Consider the following 18,008-nt stretch of genomic DNA (forward strand, 5'->3'; position numbering starts at 1 on the left):
AAGTACCACATCATATGTATCTGTGATAAATTTTGTTAAATGAAATGCATGAAGCTTCTTTTAGTTAGAAATGTGTAAAATGTTTTGGAAAAAGTGGATGATGTTATCCTAATCCTATAAATGTTGCACCCTATGTTGTACATAGGGAATGCCTCCTAAAACTACTTGGAACATGGCACGTCTCCCACTTGGCGAAATGATTGACGAGGCCTCTCACGCGAGTGGTAGCCAAGCGGACCCTAGCTTGGGTCCAAGTAGCGATATGATGCCGGATTCACAACCGGCCACTGGCCCCACAAATGGGCCAGCATCGAGTGCACCACCGGTTCTGGGTCAGAACCGTGCGTCTTCGTCGACACAACACATGCCTCAGGCGGCCTCTCCCCCTAATAGGCTAGAGCAAATGATGCTCCTAATGCAACAACAATAACAGGTTTTGGCCACTATAGCGGGGGCCATCACACAGAACATGAATGTGGCCCCACCAATGCCACCTGTACAACCTACTAGGGTTATGACTACAAGTGGCCCATTCGAGTGCTTTCAGTGCCTCTGTCCTCCCACTCTTACGGGTACTCATAGACCAGAGGAGGCTGAGTACTGGTTGGATGTCATTTCTAAGATGTTGAGGTCGTTGCACTATACAGAGGCAAAATAGGTTGAGTTAGTCACATATATGTTTGAAAAGGAAGCTAGCCTGTGGTGGGACAACGTTCTTTGAACCGTTCTTACAGGATTTGCTTGGATGTGGGATGAATTCGAAGTACATTTCCATGAGAAGTATTTCCCTATCACTTACCGTAATAAAAAGGAGGGCGAATTCCTCCAACTTCGATAGGGGAGAATGATAGTGGTAGAATACAAGAACCATTTCACAAAGCTAGCTAGATACACTCCTTTAATTTTGGCAGATGAGCTAATGAGAATGCGGTGCTTTTTAGAAGGGTTCCGGGTTGATATCCGCACCAAAATGTGTTGCGCTAACATTCCCAACTATGTTCAGCTAGTGAACATATCCTTGTGAGCTGAGCAGGATAGTGAAAGAGTGTCTCAAACACGCATGCCAATGGGCCCGAGGCCTCGGCCTGAATTAAAGAACCGGCCATTTCTAGGTAAGAGGCCACGTATGAATTTGCCTCCCAGACCAATGGCTCCGTCGGCTCAGCAGAGGCAATTTGATCTGTGGTGTATCTATTGTAATAAGGCGGGCCATATAAAACCCTTTTATTTTACTAAGATGAAGGACAACTGCTACACGCTGCCTCAGAAGGTCAATCACCAGCCACCACAAGTTATTTCAGCTCCACCTCTACGATCTATACCACCTGCACAACCATTCTACTGGCCTCCCGTATCTCAAAATAGGCCGCCTTAATGACCTATGGCAGCGCAACCCAATCATCCACAACAAGCTCGAGTACATGCACTCACCGCCGAAGCGTCTAAATCTGCGGTTGCAGTACCGCTAGCCTTTGAAATCAATGCCCACATCCAAGGTACACTAGTATTTCTGTTGGTGGACACCGAGTCCACTATTTCAATGATAGCATGTACTATAGTTAAGTGATTAAGGTTGAATACTACCCCTATTGTTGGGGTGAGAGTCATCGCAGCAGTAGGAACCTTCACAAACGCCACTAAGCTTTGTAAGAGTTGCCCGATAGACTTAGGGAGTAGGGTGGTGTACATTGACCTGATTGTAAATAAGATATATCATTACGACGTCATCCTCGGCGTGGATTGGCTCACCGAAATGAAGACAGAGATTGACTATGAAACCTGATTGGTGACAGCCCATGGACCTGAGAACACGACCTTCACTTTCCTAATTCAGGTCAGTTGACCCTATCGCATTAGTTGTTATGCTTTCCTGTTGGAAAATTATGATGGTCCATCACTTGGGGACACGCTAGTAGTCCAAGATTTCATGGACGTGCTCAGAACGATCCCTGGACTACCTCCTCAGCGCGAGATCGACTTTACCATCGACCTTGTGCCTGCCGCGACACCGATCTCCTTACCGACATACCGCATGCCTCTGTATGAAATGGAGGAATTAAGGAAGAAGATTTATGACTTATTGGATTTGAATTTTATACAACTGAGCATATCTCCTTCGGGAGCACCTGTGTTGTTTATAAAAAAGAAGGATGGATCGCTGTGGTTGTGTATAGATTATCGCAGGTTAAATTATGTCACGGTGAAGAACAAGTATCCTCTACCCAGGATAAATGACCTGTTTCACCAGTTGAAGGGGGTGCAGTATTTCTCTAAAATAGACTTCCAGTCTGGGTATCATCAGTTGCACATCAGGAATGAAGACGTGTAGAAAACAGCTTTTAGGACCAGCTTTGGGCACTGCGAGTTCCTCGTGATGCCGTTTGGGCTTACAAATGGACTGGCCGTATTCATGGATCTCATGAACCAGGTATTTCAGCCGTATCTTTACCTATTTGTCATTGTATTCATAGATTACATTTTAATATACTCGAAGAGTCGAAAGGATCACGAAGAACAACTACGAGCAGTTTTTTATACTCTTAAGAAAAACTAATTGTTTGCACAGTATCGAAAATGCGACTTCTAGAAAGAAGAAGTCAAGTTCTTAAGGCACGTGGTATCCAAGGAAGGAATTTTCGTGGACCTTGCCAAGGAAACCGTGGTACAAGACTGAGAGCAGCCCGGCTCAGTTACAGAAGTGAGGAGTTTCCTCGAACTTGCCGGCTATTACCGCCGATTCATTAAAGATTTCTCCAAGATAGCCCGACCGTTGTCTCAACTCACCTGGAAAGATCTTAAGTTTGCTTAGAACGAGAAAGCAGAAGCAGCCTTTTAAGAATTAAAGAACAAGCTGATGTTCGCAGCCGTGCTAGTACTGCCAGAGCAAGGGGTCAAATATACTATTTACATCGACGCCTCTCGAGTCGGTTTGGGTTGTGTACTTATGTACAAGGATAGAGTGATCGCCTATGCCTCACGACAGTTGAGGAAATACAAAGAAAATTACCTCACTCATGACCTAGAATTGGCGGCAGTCATTTTCACATTAAAGCTTTGGAGACATTACCTTTACGGAGAGGAGTTCGAGCTCTTTTATGATCACAAGAGCCTCAAATACATCTTTGCACAGGGACCTGAATATGAGGCAACGACGTTGGATGGAGACCTTGAAAGACTTCATGTTTGAGGTCTCCTACTATCCTAATGCATTGGGCCACAAGAAAACCATAGAATTTACAGCCCTACTGATGATAGAAGAGTGGAATATGGTGGAATTCGTGTGAGACTTCGAACAGAAGATGACAGTGGAGGAACCATTCGAGAGTGTCACACACTTCCAAGTGTAGCCACTTATCGATGACCGAATCATTGTGGCTCAGAATGAAGATGAACTGTTGGTGAAGATGAGAGAGCATGCAAGCGACAACGAAGGATCCGAATGGAGGATTGGGTTGGATGAAGGTTTGAGATATCACAGCCGCCTATGCATCCCAAACCTCCATGACTTGAGGAGAGAAGTTTTAGAGGCCGCTCATAATTCAAAATTAGCGATGCATCTGGGTAGTACAAAGATGTATCAAGATGTGAAGCATTCGTATTGGTGAGACAACATGAAGGCCCAGATAGCAGACTTCATGTCCCGATGTCTCAAGTGCCAGCAAGTCAAGGTTGAGCACCGCCGACCCCCTGATTTACTTCAGCCTATGCCCATAGCTGAATGGAAGTGGGATTTCAAATCTATGGATTTCATTTTTAGATTACTAAAGACGAGAAAGGGGTATGACTCCATTTGGGTGATTGTGGACCGGTTGATGAAATCGGCCCATTTCCTCCCGATTAGAGTTTCTAATTCGGCAGATGATCTAGCCAAGCTATATATCAAGGAAATAGTATGGCTGCATGGGGTTCCTATAGAGATTGTGTCGGACCGAGACACATGATTCACGTCTATTTTTTGGACTTGAATCCAAGAAGCAATGGGAGTGAAACTGAAGTTCAGTACCACGTTCTACCCACAGACCGATGGGCAGACGGAACGGGTAAATCAGATACTCGAGGACATGTTGCGAGCATACATACTCGACTTCAAGGACAGTTGGGATGATTGTCTCCCTTATACTGAGTTTACTTATAATAACAGCTTCCAAGCAAGTATTGACATGGCTCCCTAGGAAGCTTTGTATGGGTGCCCATGTCGAGCTCCACATTGTTGGGCAGAAGTTGGCGAGAAGAGCTTGGTTGGCCCAGACCTGGTTCAGGTGACCTCAGAAAAGATTGATATTATTAGGCATCGACTCCTTACAGCCTAAAGTAGACAAAAGAGTTACGCTGATACGAGGCAAAGACAGTTAGAATTTGAAGTTGGGGACCATGTATTCCTTAAAGTTTCTCCAATAAAGGGAGTCCTTGGTTTTGGCAAGAAGGGGAAACTCACGTTGAGATTCATTAGCCTATTCCAGATTTTAGAACAAGTGGGTGTGGTAGCATACCGTCTCGCCTTGCCCACACCACTCGCAGGCGTGCACAACGTATTTCACGTATCGATGCTGAAGAAATATGTTCTTGACCCTACCCATATTATCAAGTGGGAGCAAGTGCAGCTAAGTGAAGACGCTACTTATATATTGCGGCCCACACATGTTCTAGATAGGGAAGAACAAGTGTTACGCAACAAAGTTATCCCACTCGTGAAAGTGTTATGGACACACCACACTGAGGAGGAAGCTACTTGGGAAACGGAAGCCGAAGTTCATAAGAACTACCCTCAGATCCTCGAGGAGTACGAAAAGGTACTAATTTTGGGGATACAATTTTTCTTTAAGGGGGGTAAATTGTAACGTCTCAAAAAAATTCTTACAAGGACCCGAGTACCACCTCATGCAAAACCACCTAAGGACCGTATCCTGTCGTAATTTAGGCAAAAATTAGTTAAGTACTAAACTAAATAATCGGTGAATTAAGCATGGGCCACCATTTCCACAAATGAGAAGGCCTAAAACCATTAATATCACTGACTCAACGTCACCTAAAGACCTAGGAGAAATCCCAAGAGCCTGTCGCTCTCAGGAGTACATTGAAACCCTGTATCGGACCTAGACCGCACGTTGAGAGTCCGATGACTGCGAAACTATAGGATTATGTCCGTCCTACTGGGCTTGACAACCATCGTGAGAATTGAGCCCAGATAGTATCCAGAAATGCACAACTTGAGCCCTGAGTGAAGTGTGTGAGAAACGCGAATATCTTTAGAAAATATGATGAGACTTAAGTAAATTTGCTCATACGCAAAATTGAGGATTTTGGACCATCAGTTTCTGACCAAAATTTTTCCACGAAAGAGGGAAATTTCCCTGTACATATCCATATAACTATGGCCCCGATCGAGTAAGTATGATCGTTGATTTGACACAGGTCCTCCACGATCGATCAGCTTACTCGATCGCACTGAAATCACATCCTGACATACATCCTTTGTCAGAGAGCATACCCTATGACGTAAGTGAGTAGTGGGCCTCCCTGTGGGCCCTGTTTGTCAAAAACAGCCGCCCAAAGGGTATAACCCATGTATATAGTAGCCTTGGGGCCATTTGTATCACTTATGGGCTTATAAATAGCCCTTATATCACCCAATCTCTCTCATATACGAATTTCTCCAAAACCCTAAGGGAGAGAGAGAGAGAGAGAGAGAAAAGGAGAGAAAAGAGGAAAGTGAGAAGAAGGCTTTTGGGAGATTACTGCAGTGATTCTCTCCCATGACTCCACACACCGAATCATTTCCCCGTTACGCTGCACAATCTTTTTCGGCTATGATTTGGGTAAGAAACCCTAACCCTAATCTTGTTATAGATATCCAGACTGATTAATCATCAAACTACCTAACCTATTTCGTTATTTAGGTACCCGATGTTCCGTTTTCGAGAACGTAGAATTCGAACCGAGTCCAAATCGAGTATTTTGACGAAAGGTGCGGACTATAAACGTTTAGTTTATGGTTACCAATGCTTTCAATGTCAGCTAATGATTTAGGTTTGACTTGATTGCTACCGTATGGTCTTGGATACGCCGTTTTCGATATAATATACATGTATGAACTATGTTGAACAAAAGATGCATCTCATGTGTTTGTTAAAATGTTTGAATGAACATGTAAACATGATTTGTGCTTGCCACGACTACTAATTTAGGATTCATCATTGTCATATGCCTGCTGACCTCTCTGTATAAGGATTTGCTAAAATATACCTTGTAACTAACCTAGTCTATATATTTGATGAGGTGTAGTCTACGTGTTTGATGAATTGTCTGAATGAGAAATTGTTGATGATTTGTATTTATTAAGAGTATTAGGATAAGACTCTTAATTACCTTATTCATATGTACAGCTTCGTTCATGTAATCATATTTGCTGTTACGTAATTTGTGGATAAAATGCAAGTGTTAGGTAACATGTTCCATGTGTTTGTTGAAATGTTCAAATGAGGAATTCACTTGAATTGTTTGTTAAACGCTGAAGTGATTATCACATGAGATAACATGCTACATCTGAGTAAAATTGGGACTACAACGTAGTCCAGGCAATCGGTAACAGTTCCTGTTCGGGTGGCGAATTAGTCTCGTCACATTAGGTATACTCGATGAATCTGGGTCGCACGATGATTGTCGGCAGTGGTTAGGCCACAAGGGGTTCTTATACGCTCCATGTCGATTAAGTCAGCGTGTGCCCGTACTAATCGAACTTGCCTAACAAACCGATTGGCCTATCGTGCGTTTACCATGTATGGACACTACTACTTGAATCTAAGGTACCCCTCAACAATGTAAAGGCCCACTTTAACCATGGTACCATGATCTACAAGACTCATGAGCCGGGTATGGTGGTATGGGACACCGTATTCGAGCTATCGGCCTACACTAGGGTAACGAGCCTCCCCGTAGTGACCAGTGAGCAACTCAGACTTGTGAGCGGGGCATGGTGGTATGGGATACCGTGTTCGTGCTGTTGGCTTACGCTGAGGTGACGAGCCTCCCTTTGTGACCGCGAGTATAAACTCTCGAATTTGCCTATCGACTACTTTTCATTAGGAGTGTTGCCCTATAACTTGGCTATCGTATGTGTTTAGCTAGGATTGACGACCCTAGATGGACCCTTCGGTTCGGGCTAATGATATAAATGGAGGTACCCTAGCTTCCTAAACCTGCTGTATGAATATGCTTAATTAAGTACTTGGCTAACACGACCATACATCACATTGCATTAGTTAGGATATGATTTTAAGGCGATGAAGTTGCATTGTTTTGAGGGAGTGTTGTCATATGCGAAACAGGTTGTCAGAATCGCTTGTGAGGGAGCTTTGATGCGAGGGCATACATCATTACTTGCACTTCATTCCTGCATTAACAAGAGTAGTTAGGAAGTAATTGTTAAGTTGCATTATCATTACTATTTGATTAACTTGATAACATGTTAACCTGTGCCTTATAGTACCACTGAGTTGATCACTCACTCCCACCCTGGGACGGTGTTTTAAAACACCAACCAGACAATGGTTTAGATGCAGGTGTTGATGAAGTTTATGCAATGGAGCATGACTTTATGGATGAAGAGTTCTCTTATTTTCAGCTCTCGAGCGGGTCCATGTAGACCTCGCGCTGACATGCAGGGAACACTGAGATATTTGGCTTAGTTGGATACCTTACATTTTCACATTTTGTATATTTTGAAACAATATATGTATACATTCAGCCTGGTTACATACTCATACTCTGGAGGTTGTGAAACACTTTCACACTTAATTATATATGCTTTAGACTTCTGCTTGCTTAGTTTAATTATATCTGGAGTATGATATGCTGCTTTAGTATAATCCCACTCATGTTTAACTCATTAATATGGATTAAATATGAACATCATTATCCATGTTACATAAATGATGTGCTGGATCTCGGCAATAGAGCTTTGCTCAACCCTCGAAGTTCAGGGCGTTACATGAGTCTACAGGAAGAAAGAAGCATTAACAGAAAAGGAGGGTGAAAAGTATAAGATAATGCTCGTAGTGAAGGGTTATTCGCTTGTTGGGGATTTATACTGCGGATTCACACAGATCTAGATCTAGGATAGCAATCCAAGGGTAATAAGTAATCACAAGAGAACACAAAGATTTAACGTGGAAAACCCTTTCGGGAAAAAACCACGGCACAAAGCAACAGAAATCCACTATGAAATAGAAATTACAAGAGAGAGGACTTACCCAATTCAAACATTCTCGAATCTCACCCTTGCTACACCCTTTGATAACCTTAGAACCCTTTTAGGAACCCTTGGAAAACTTTTAGAAATCTTTAGAATACCTTAGAATAGCCATAGGGACCCTTATTTATAGTTTAGGAAACACCCCTTTCGCACCGACCTTAGAACAGTTCGGAAACTGCCTTAAACTTACGCTGTCCACGTGCAGTCTGCATAACTCTCGACTAGTCGAGCCAGGTCCTCGACTGGTCGAAGGACCCCCTCGACCGATCGAGCCTAACCCTCGAATGGTTGAGACCAAAAAAATACCGCTTGCTGAACTTTGAGTCGAGCGGACCTCGATTGGTCGAGTGGACCCTCAACTAGTCGAGCGGCCCGCTTGACCAGTCGAGTAACATGTTGATAAATTTAAGGCATCTGTCTGACAACAATATCCACCATGTCTTTAATCTTCAACCGTGTAGCTCCTTGACCCCTTCTCTTATCTCTGCATCACATCATAGCTTCAATCAACGCTTCTCGTGCACACTCCGTTCTTTTTTTACATCATCGCCAAGCCCAGAGAAGTTGCACAGAACTTGAACTTCTCTGTAGGAACGTCCTTAGTGAGCATGTCTGCTAGATTCATACTGGTGTTAATTTTCTTCACTATTACGCCTCCTTCCTCAAGCACCTGTCGGATAAAGTGGTGACGAACATCAATATGTTTAGTACGTGAGTGATAAACAAAATTTTTAGCTAAATTGATAGCGCTCTCGCTATCACAATTAACCAGCATGGCCTCCTGCTGAAGTCCCAACTAATTTATCATGCCTTTGAGCCAAACACCTTCTTTAGATGCTTCTGTCACTGCCATATATTCTGCTTCGGTCATGGAAAGAGTCACCACTGACCGAAGCTTCGACATCCAACTGATCGCTCCACCTGCTAGTACAAACGAGTATCCTGAAGTAGACTTCCTGAATTCCACACTACCTGCGTAGTCGAAATCCACATACCCAATAACTTTGTACTTGTCTTCTCAAAAGTTAAGACGTAGTCTTTCATACCTTGAATGTATTGAAGTAGCCATTTCATCGCTTCCCAATGTTGTTTGCCGAAGTTTGACATGTATCTGCTCACAACACCGACTGCCTGTGAAATATCTGGTCTTGTACAGACCATGACATACATTAAACTACCAACCGCATTCAAATAAGGCACATGAGACATAACCTGCTTTTCCTCATTTGATTTAGGACATTATTTTGAGGAAAGCTTGAAGTAAGCCGTGTGGGGAATGCTCACCAGCTTTGCCTAGTCCATCCCATACTTGATCAACACTTTTTTGAGGTATTTTTCCTGTGATAACCAAAGCCTGCTCCTCTTCCTGTCTCTATGTATATCTATACCGAGAACCCTCTTTGTAGCCCCCAGATCTTTCATCTCGAATGTCCCTGATAACTGAGTCTTCAGTACGTTGATTTCAGACATATCATGATAGGCGATCAACATATCATCAACATACAGTACTAGGATGATGAATTTTTCATCACTCAGTGTCTTATAATAGACACAATGATCGTATTCACTCCGAGTAAATTTCTGACTCACCATGAAAGAATTAAATTTTTTATACCATTGCGTAGGTGACTATTTCAAGCCGTACAACGACCTCATTAACTTGCAAACATTTTTCTCTGCTCCTTTAACTTCGTAGCCCTCTGGTTGCTTCATGTAGATCTGCTCTTCCAATTCCCCATGCAGAAATCTAATCTTAATATCTATCTGTTCTAGCTCGATATCGTATTGAGCAACCAACGCCAATACGAATCTGATAGACAGCTGCTTAACCACCGACACGAATATCTCTGTGAAGTTGATTCCTTCTCTCTAAGCATAGCCCTTCGCTACCAACCTTGCTTTGTATTTATCCTGTTTCCTTTTGAATAATCACTTGCATCCAATCACTTTTTGGCCCAGTGGAAGCTCCGCTAGCTCCCATGTGTGATTTTTATGCAACGAGTCCATCTCATCATCCATAGCCGTCTTTCACTTTTCTGCATCAGGCTCATCAAGAGCCTCATGAATAGTAGATAGGTCCCCCTCATCTGTAATGAGGGCATATGCAATATTAGAGTCATCCTTATATCTTGTCGGGAACCTGCGATCACGCGGTGGATTCCTTCTCACAGGTGGCTGCTCCACCTGATCCTATACCTCTGTCGACGCATTTGTCTCTACCTGAGTATCATTTGTTTCAATCTGGACATCTACAATCAACCTTTCTAGTTCCTTTTGCTCCTCTTGATCATTCTTGCGGAATAGAGAGCTTTCATCGAATCTGATGTCATAGCTAGTGATGACTTGCGTGTGATCTTGTCGAATAAACTGTAACCTTTCACACAATGTCATAGCCAACAAAGATGTACTTTTTAGCTCTATGGTCTAGCTTATTTCTCTCAATTGACAGTACATGAGAGTAAGCTTCACAACTAAATATGCATAGATCTGAGTAGTCGATTTTCTGACCACTCCACACTTCCTCTAGGATTTTATATTCAATTGCCGTTGAAGGAGATCAGTTCACCAGATAAAAAGTTGTGTTAACGGCCTCTGTCCATAGGTCCTTACCCAACACAGTATTACTTAACATGCATCTTGCCCTCTCCAGGAGAGTCTGATTCATTCACTCAGCCACATCGTTTTGCTCGGGCATATGGCGCACTGTATTGTGCCTGATAATCCCTTCATCCTTGCAATACTCATTAAACTCAGTGGAAGTAAATTCTCCACCATTGTCAGTTCTTAAAACCTTTATTTTTTGCCCTGACTATTTTTCCACCATTACTTTCCATTGTTTGAATATGGTGAAAACTTCGGATTTACATTTCATGAAGTAAACCCAAACTTTCCTGGAGTAGTCATCAATGAATAAAACAAACTATGACGATCCTCCAACGAAAATTTATGGTGATGGCCCCCATACGTCAGAGTACACATAATCAAGTACTCCCTTACATACATGTTTTCCATTTTAAAAAGATAATCTAGATTGTTTACCATATATACAATACTCACATATATCTAAATCAGAATTTTTAAAAGCTGGAATCAAACAATGATTAGATAGTACCTTCATGTCCCGCTCACTCATGTGGCCCAGACAAGCATACCACATACGTAGAGACGTGGAATCTGCAATAGCTGCTGCCGCTCCACCTACTAAAGTGTTCTCGATCAACCTGTAAAGGTTTCCGTGCCTTTGTGCTCTCATAACCATAAGTGGCCCTATTGAAACTTTAAGGAGACCATCAATACTAGTGAACTTGTACCTTATAGCCTCGAGTGTACTAAGAGAAATCAGACTTTTCTTCATATCAGGAACGTGCCTGACGTCAGTCAAGGTACGCTCCATCCCATCAAACATCTTAATGCTCACCATACTAATAGGTACAACATTACAGGCATTGTCATTACCCATAAAAACCTGTCTACCATCGCATTCCTTGTAACTGGTAAACCAACTTCAATGAGGAGTCATGTGATAAGATGCTCCTGTGTCAAGTATCCACTCGTCTTTATGATTGTCGTGTAAGTGACCAATCATGGAAACAAACAGAACATCACCACCACTTGATTCTTCATCAGATGTGACAACATTGGCATTTTTGGAAGAAGCCGCTGAAATTTCTTTCTTTGTTTTTGGATTTCTACAATCCTTCTTCATGTGTCTAGACAACCCACAATTCCAATACTTTAATTCTCCCTTGCCCTTGCCCTTTGATTTGGATTTAGGTCTTGAAAATCCTGTACTTCGCTCAGAATCTCTGCCCCTCGTAATCAGTGCATCGGAAGATGCCCCCATGTTGTCGTTTAGCTTTCTCATAACCTTCCCATGAAGGGCTGAGATAACGGTGTTGACACTTAGGGTTTTATTTGTGGTGCACATTGTGTCCCTGAATGACTCATATGATGCGGGAAGAGAATTCAACAATATACATGCCTGTTCCTCATTTTTGACCACTTCCTTCATATCTAGCAATTTGCACATCAATTTATTAAAGTTGCTAATGTTGGCTTCTAGATCTCCACCCTCTACCATCTTGAAGGTATAACACTATAGCTTCAAGTGTAAGCGATTTTTAGAGGACTTCTTAGCATAGATGTTCTCTAACTTTGCCCACAAACTAGACACAGTTTTTTCCCTCAAAACATTATAGAGAACCTCATCCATGAGACATAAACGGATAGAGGCTAAAGCATTACTATCAAGGTTTTCCCATTCATTATCTTTCCTGGTAGATTTTCACTCCTTAAGAGCTTTAATCTTGCCTTGCTTGATTAATAGGCTAATCATCTTAACCTTCCATAACTCAAAATTATTTTTTCCTGAGTACTTCTCAATATCAAACTTGCAGTTTCTCATTATTACTAATCCTGCAGATTCAGATCTATGCCCCAACGATTGCTCTGATACCACTTGTTGAGGATTTGTACTGTGGAATCACACAGATCTAGATATAGGATAGAAATCTAAGAGCAACAAGCAATTACAAAAGAACACAAAGATTTAACGTGGAAAATCCTTTCGGGAAAAAACCATGGCATAAAGCGACAGAAATCCACTATGAAACAGAATTACAAGAGAAAGGACTTACCCAATTCGAATAATCTCGAATCTCACCCTTGCTACACCCTTTGATAACCTTAAAACCCTTGAAAAACTTTTAGAAAGCTTTAGAATATCTCAAAATAGCCCTAGGGACCCCTAGTTTAGGAAACACCCCTTTCGCACCAACCTTAGAACAGTCCAGAAATCGCCTCAAATTTACGCAATCCACGCGCAGTCTACGTAACCCTCGACTAGTTGAGCCAGGTCCTCGACTGGTCAAAGGACCCCCTCGATTGGTCGTGCCTAACCCTCGACTGGTCGAGACTAAAAAATACCACCTGCTGGACTTTGAGTCGAGCGGACCTCGATTGGTCGAGTGGACCCTCAACTGGTCGTACAGTACGTCGATAGATTTAAGACATCTGTCTAAAAACAATTTGCAGAGGGAAGGAGTGGATTATAATGAAGTTTTCTCTTCGGTCATAAAACATACCTTAATTAGGGTGCTACTGGCAATGGTAGCGGAATCCAATTTGGAATTGGAGCAGCTCGATGTTAAGATAGAATTTCTTCATGGGAACTTAGAGGAAATCATTTACATGAGGCAGGCTGAAGGTTTCGAGGAGCTTGATAAGGAAAGTCACATGTGTAGGTTGAAGAAGTCATTGTATGGTCTTAAGAAGTCTTCAAGGCAGTGGTACAAGTGGTTCAATTCTTACATGGTTGAAATTGGTATAATAGGTGTGAGTATGATTGTTGCGTATATTAAGTGTACTTAAAGACGGGTCCTACATTCTTTTGTTGCGTTACATAGATGATATGTTGATTGTTGCAATGGATAAGACGGAGATATACTTGCTTAAATATTTGTTAAGCAAAGAGTTTGACATAATGGATTTAGGCGCTACGAAGAAGATCCTAGGCATGAAGATTAGCAAAGAAAGAGAGTTTCAGAAATTGTGGCTTTCTCAGATGGTTTATGTGTAGAAGGTGCTAGAGAGGTTCCACATGGAAGGAGTTAAGACAGTTAGCACACCTCTAGAAGGTCATTTTAAGTTATGAGCCAGGTCATGTCCAAGTACAGAAGAAGAGATTTCGAAAAGTTCACAGGTGTCGTACGCTAGTGTAATGGGGAGATTGATGTATGCAATAGTTTGCAGGAGGTTGAATATCTCACAGACAGTTAGTGCGATTAGCAAGTACATGACGAATAAACGGAAGGAGCATTGGAATGTTGGGGGCACAGTCGATACTGAAATCATGTTTGGTGGACACGGAGTTTTGGGTGAACGTATTCAGTTTATGCAGGAGATCTAAACAACCGGAGGTCCACTAAGGGATATGTTTTCACATCAGCAAGCGGACCGGTATGTTGGAGATCTATGTTACAATGTACGATAGTGTTGTTTACAATCGAAGTGGAATATATGTCTACGACAAAGGCATCAAAGGAGGTATTATGGTTGAAAGGTCTAATAAGTGAACTCGGGTTGAAGCAGGAGGCGATTCGGTTGCATTGTGATAGTCAGAGTGTCATCCATATGGCAATAAATAGGTGTATTATGCATGAACCAAGCACATCATCGTGAGCCTTCATAAGATACATGAGCTCATTGTTTTAGGTGAGATTCTGTTTCAGAAGATTCATATGAACGAGAATGATGCAGATATGTTGATAAAGCTGGTGACCACAAAAAAGTTCAAGCACTTCTTAGGCGTGATCAATCTCACTAACTATTGATGAGATTAGGCATCCTTGCATAGGGGTGCAGATGTCGCTGTGTCCCAGGTGAAGGGATGGAGATGACGATTTATGCTTAAGGTGGAGGTTACATGGGAGGTCTTTAAGGTGACTTAGCAGAATGCAAGTCAAGGTGGAGATTGTTGTGCATATGACACTCATTCTACATGGCATGATTGACCGTGAGAATCCACAGTCGATCGTAACTCATTGTGATGTTTGCAGTTGACAGTAGTGCAACCATCAAGTTTCGCGATTTTGCACGAAACAGAGTATTTAAGTCTTTTTTAAAATAAAATAAAATTAGGCCTTAAAGTAATATGGGTGTTTTCTCTCAAAGGGTTAGGGTTGGTCAAGGGAGATAGTTTTCTATACTTGTAAAGAGCTTGGGAAAGATATCTCAAGGGATATAGGGATTTATTTTAAAGGTGCACATCAAGAGGAAAGATCGGGTACATCTATAATTGAAGAAGGTGAGTCTGTATTAACTCGAAGGTTTTGATTATGGTGGATCTTTGTCGCTTTGCACCGTGGCTTTTTCTCGCAAGGATTTTTTCATATAAAATATTATTGTGTTTGAGATTGTTTGCCTTTTGATTTGGTTATCCTGTATAATTATATTGTTCTATATTCATTTATCGTGCTTCTGCAAAATGCATGAATTAACGGCAGTGTTAAATCCGAATTTCTAACACTTAAGGTTTGATCCGGGTTGTTGTTGACTTGGATTTACATTATTGTGGTGTGATATAAAGCAGATTTACACATAACAAAAGTATAATTGACAATTTGTACTGAAAATATCATTTTAACCATCTAAATCCGTCTCCTTGAATTTGGAAGGCCATTGTGGTTTGGTTTGGGTTCAAGCCCCTGGGTCAATGGTAGACCCAGGAGTGTGTTTCACCGTGTTTTTTTTTTTCTTTTTTTTTTAAGAAGACGATTGAAGCCCAACTCTCCTTTTTTTCTTTTTTTTTTTCACACACAACACACACTCACGCTAGTGGAATTTCACCACCTGTACTCGAACCCTTGACCGGGATCACCTGATAAGCATGGTTTCATTAATATATTCCTCGGACCATGTAACCACCATCATCACATGTGAGGAGGATGAGTCACCATCTTTGAAATATTTTAAATGGTGCAAAGCTGACAATGGAGTCTACCTTCATTAATAGTTCCAAGATCGTTATTTATATACGAATGTCATTAAAAACATGGAAATTGTTTTAATCATTTAAACATCATTTTAGTATTCCTCATTGACTATATGGCCCAATCATACATAGGTGAGCAGGTGACACATCGATCATGCCTGTCAGAGGTTAGGGAGGACAATAAAAATAAATCTTGGCCGATGATGACGCAATGCATGTGGGCCACAAACAAAATGCCCTTACCCGTTGTTTGGTTGGAAACGGATTGGCTACTCCCCCTGCCCCCAGCCCGGTGGCTGGTGGTCGGTGCTTTGTGGGACCCACCATGATGTATGTGTTTCATCCATTTCGTTCATCCATTTTTACCGGTCATTTTAGGGCTTGATCTAAAAAATGAGAGGGATATAAATCTCATTGAACCACACCACAGGAAAACAATAGTGATTGGATATTCAACATTAAAATCCTCCTAAGGCCCATTGTACTGTTTATTTGACATCCAATCTGTTGATTAGGTTATACAGGCCCAGATGAAGGGGAAAAAACAAATATCAGATTGATCCAAAACTTTCATGGCCCCCCGAAAGGTTTTTAATGGTTGACGCTCTTCAACACTATTTGTAATGTGGTCCACTTGAGATTGGGATATATCTCATTTTTTGCTTGATAATATAAAATGATCTGCAAAAATAGATGAACGGCATGGATGAAATACATACATCACGGTGGGGTCCACAGAGAACCGACCATCAGCCATTGGCTGGTGGCAGGGGGAGTAGCCAATCCGTTTCCTGTTTGGTTGTAGAAACAAAGTACTAGACTTTCCACGTGTTTAATTATCATAAATAACTGAATTTAAGCAAAATCGTTGCCCACTTCTGGATTGAGTGTAGGAACTTGGTGACCCGGATCCGGCCTGGTGGGTGCGACCCTGACCTTGGGGCCCACCTCGATGTATGCATTGTATATCCATGCCATCCATCTGTTTTTCCAGCTTATTTTAGGGCATGTTCATATAATTGAAGGATATCAGAGTCTCAATTGGAACACAAAAAATGGATTAAATTCCCACCATTAAAAGCTTCGTTGGGGCCACAGAAGTTTTGGATATGCTATTATTTGTTTTTTTCCTTCATCCAAGTCTGTGTAACCTTATCAACAGGTTGGATGGTAAATACACATTACAGTGGGCCATAATTTAGGAAGTTTTAACGGTAGACGTTCAATACACTTTTTCCTATGGTGTGGTCCATCTGAGACTTGTACTGTTTCTTTTTTGAGACATGCCGTAAAATAAGCTTTAAAAACAGATGGACGGTGTGGATATATAACCCTTACATCAAGGTGGGTGTCATGGTCACACCCACCTAGCTTGCTGTATCCGGGGTGGCAGCTAAACCGCGTCCCTGCAGTCGAAGAACCACAATGACGGAACGCAGGAACTATTCCATCCGCGACTGCAAAGAGAATCTTAGCTATCCAAAATTCAAATGAGAGAATCAGATGCCTGAGATAGTCTGATCAGCGTCAACGCGAACGCTACACTCCATCAACAATGGGCCTGCAATTATAACGGTCTGGATTGGCATGCATGCATGCGACGTGTAGCATGGATGAGTTGCCACAATATAGTAATTTGAGGAAAACTCACACTGAGTGATGCTTCCGGAATATAAGCAATGATGGTCAGGATATTCTCGGTTTCGATGTTTATTTTATTATTTATTTAATAGAACATAGTACTACCGTCCATTAGTGAGCACGGCATCAGTTTTGGCCACCCACGTGTTGGACGGCTACAGCTTACAGCAAAAAATGGAATCCGTCGCATTATTTATAAATGTCCACTCATTCACGGGTGATGATCCTTAGGAATAATTCATATGAGTTTCGAGGAAGGTTGTATCATGGCCGTGGGTGCTTACGTCTCACCCTCTTCCTTCTCTCTCTATTTTTTCCCCTCCTTTTCATTCTCTCTCTATTTTTTCTCTCTCGTGCATACGGCTACATATAGGAAGTCAAATTTCCCTTGGTTTTGCACTCTCACGTGTGGTGACTTATATAAAGAAGTCATTGGTAGAGAGGTGGTCTATTCGATTATACCCTCTTTTTTTGTTTCCTTTTTTTTTTTATGCTCGTTAAAAGAATTAATTAGAAAAGGACATGTATCATTAATGAGAAGTATATAGAACGCATATTATCTGTGAGAATATTTTGAGGGCCTGTTGCTGAAAAAACATCGGGCTCTAGTTAGATAATATACAT

The sequence above is a fragment of the Magnolia sinica genome, chromosome 10, assembly GCF_029962835.1.
Source record: "Magnolia sinica isolate HGM2019 chromosome 10, MsV1, whole genome shotgun sequence".
NCBI lineage: Eukaryota > Viridiplantae > Streptophyta > Magnoliopsida > Magnoliales > Magnoliaceae > Magnolia > Magnolia sinica.